The 3,285-nt window shown below is 41.0% G+C and overlaps 1 non-coding gene across 1 annotated transcript; it reads right to left on the minus strand.

The window, feature by feature from the left end:
• Nucleotides 1-1,025: 1,025 nt before the first annotated feature.
• Nucleotides 1,026-1,133, minus strand: LOC148545392 (small nucleolar RNA R71). Its single transcript, XR_015901610.1, has one exon. It is a non-coding gene; the product is annotated as a small nucleolar RNA R71 (small nucleolar RNA).
• Between the last annotated feature and the right edge of the window lie 2,152 nt (nt 1,134-3,285).

Below are 3,285 nucleotides of genomic sequence, written 5' to 3' on the forward strand. Positions count from 1 at the left end.
GGTTTCAAAATATCTTCTCTAACTTCCTATCTTCTTATCTTTTCAAAATTTGTTTCAACTAACTAACTAACTTTTTGTTTGTTTCTTAACTTTTTCAAAACTACCTAACTAACTCTCTCTCTCTAATTTTCGAAAATATCTCCCTCTTTTTCAAAAATTTCTTTTTAATTAACTAATTATTTTTATTTTCTATTTTTGATTTCAAAAATTTTCGAAAATTACTAACATTTTTCAAAAACCATTTTCGAAAATCACTAACTCTTTTTCAAAAATATTTTCGAAAATTTTCCCTCCCCCATCTTACTCTATTTATTCATTCATATCCTAACATCTCATCTCACATCTCTTCCATCCGTACAGTTGCGTTTCTTCCTTTACATCACATTCTTTATCTCCCCCTCTTTTCTTCCACTCACAAAGGGATCCCTATACTGTGGTATAAAGGATCTCTATTATTATTATTATTTTTTCTGTGCCTTCTTCTTTGTCATATGAGCAGGAGCAAGGACAAGAACATTCTTGTGGAAGCAAATCCAGAACCTGAAAGGACTCTGAAGAGAAAATTAAGAGAAGCTAAAATACAATAATCCAGAGATAACCTTTCAGAAATTTTCGAACAGGCAGAGGAGATGGCAGCCGAAAATAATGATAATGTAAGGAAGATTCTTGGTGACTTTACTGCATCTAATTCCAATTTACATGGAAGAAGCATCTCCATTCCTGCCATTGGAGCAAACAACTTTGAGCTGAAACCTCAATTAGTTTCTCTAATGCAGCAGAACTGCAAGTTTCATGGACTTCCATCTGAAGATCCTTTTCAGTTCTTAACTGAATTCTTGCAGATATATGATACTGTTAAGACTAATGGAGTAGATCCTGAAGTCTACAGGCTCATGCTTTTCCCTTTTGCTGTAAGAGACAGAGCTAGATTATGGTTGGATTCTCAACCCAAAGACAGCCTGAACTCTTGGGATAAGCTGGTCACGGCTTTCTTAGCCAAGTACTTTCCTCCTCAAAAGCTGAGCAAGCTTAGAGCTGATGTTCAAACCTTCAGACAGAAAGAAGGTGAATCTCTCTATGAAGCTTGGGAAAGATACAAACAGTTGACCAAAAAGTGTCCTTCTGACATGCTTTCAGAATGGACCATCCTGGATATATTCTATGATGCTTTATCTGAGCTATCAAAGATGTCACTGGACACTTCTGCAGGTGGATCCATTCACCTAAAGAAAACGCCTGCAGAAGCTCAAGAACTCATTGACATGGTTGCTAATAACCAGTTCATGTACACTTCTGAAAGGAATCCTGTGAGTAATGGGACGCCTATGAAGAAGGGAGTCCTTGAAGTTGATACTCTGAATGCCATATTGGCTCAGAACAAAATATTGACTCAGCAAGTCAATATGATTTCTCAGAGTCTGCATGGAATGCAAGCTGCATCCAACAGTACTCAAGAGGCTTCTTCTGAAGAAGAAGCTTATGATCCTGAGAACCCTGCAATAGCAGAGGTAAATTACTTAGGTGAACCTTATGGAAACACCTATAACTCAACATGGAGAAATCATCCAAATTTCTCATGGAAGGATCAAAAGCCCCCAACAAGGCTTTAATAATGGTGGAAGAAACAGGTTTAGCAATAGCAAGCCTTTTCCATCATCCACTCAGCAACAGACAGAGAACTCTGAACAAAATGCTTTTAATTTAGCAAATCTAGTCTCTGATCTATCTAAGGCCACTGTAAGTTTCATGAATGAAACAAGGTCTTCCATTAGAAATCTGGAAGCACAAGTGGGCCAGCTGAGTAAAAGGATCACTGAAATCCCTCCTAGTACTCTCCCAAGCAATACAGAAGAGAATCCAAAAGGAGAGTGCAAGGCCATTGAAACCTGTGAGGAAAGAGAGGACGTGAATCCCAAGGAGGAAGACCTCCTGGGACGTCCAGTGATCAATAAGGAGCTTCCCTCTGGGGAACCAAAGGACTCTGAGGCTCATCTAGAGACCATAGAGATTCCATTGAACCTCCTTATGCCCTTCATGAGCTCTGATGAGTATTCCTCTTCTGAAGAGAATGAGGATGTCACTGAAGAGCAAACTGCCAAGTTTCTTGGTGCAATCATGAAGCTGAATGCCAAATTGTTTGGCATTGATGCTTGGGAAGTTGAACCTCCCTTATTCATCAATGAACTAAGTGATCTGGATCAACTGACATTGCCTCAGAAGAGACAGGATCCTGGAAAGTTCATAATACCCTGTACCATAGGCACCATGATCTTTAAAGCTCTGTGTGACCTTGGTTCAGGAATAAACCTCATGCCCCTCTCTGTAATAGAGAAACTGGGAATCTATGGGGTGTAAGCTGCTAAAATCTCACTAGAGATGGCAGACAGCTCAAGAAGACAGGCTTATGGACAAGTAGAAGATGTATTAGTAAAGGTTGAGGGCCTTTACATACCTACTGATTTCATAGTCCTGGATACTGGAAAGGAGGAGGATGAATCCATCATCCTAGGAAGACCTTTCCTGGCCACAGCAAGAGCTGTGATTGATGTTGACAGAGGTGAAATAGTCCTTCAATGGAATGAGAACTCCCTTGTATTCAAAACTCAAGGATCTCCCTCTGCAACCATGGAGAGGAAGCTTGAAAAGCTTCTCTCAAAGCAGAGTCAACCAGAGCGCCCACAGTCAAACTCTAAGTTTGGTGTTGGGAGGCCACAACCAAACTCTAAGTTTGGTGTTGAACTCCCATATTCAAACTCTAAGTTTGGTGTTGGAAAGTCTCAACAAAGCTCAGCACATCTGTGAGGCTCCATGAGAGCCCACTGTCAAGCTATTGACATTAAAGAAGCGCTTGTTGGGAGGCAACCCAATGTGTATCTAATTCTTATTTTTATTATTTTTCATGTTTTCTTAGGTTAATGATCATGTGGAGTCACAAAATAAATAGAAAAATTGAAAACAGAATCAAAAACAGCAGAAGAAAAATCACACCCTAGAGGGGCATCTGTCTGGCGTTCAGCGCCAGAACAGAGCATGGTTCTGGCGCTGAACGCCCAAAATGGGCAGCTTCTGGGCGCTGAACGCCAGAACAGGCATGGTTCTGGCGTTCAACGCCAGAAATGGCACACAAATGGGCGTTGAACGCCCAAAATGGCCACCAACCTGGCGCTGAACGCCCAGAGTTGGATACAAAGGCATTTTTACATGCCTAATGGTGCAGGGATGTAAATGCCTTGACACCTCAGGATCTGTGGACCCCACAGGATCCACTCAGGATCTGTGGACCCC

This window comes from Arachis ipaensis, chromosome B9 (assembly GCF_059453495.1).
Source record: "Arachis ipaensis isolate K30076 ecotype BB chromosome B9, ASM5945349v1, whole genome shotgun sequence".
Taxonomy (NCBI): domain Eukaryota; kingdom Viridiplantae; phylum Streptophyta; class Magnoliopsida; order Fabales; family Fabaceae; genus Arachis; species Arachis ipaensis.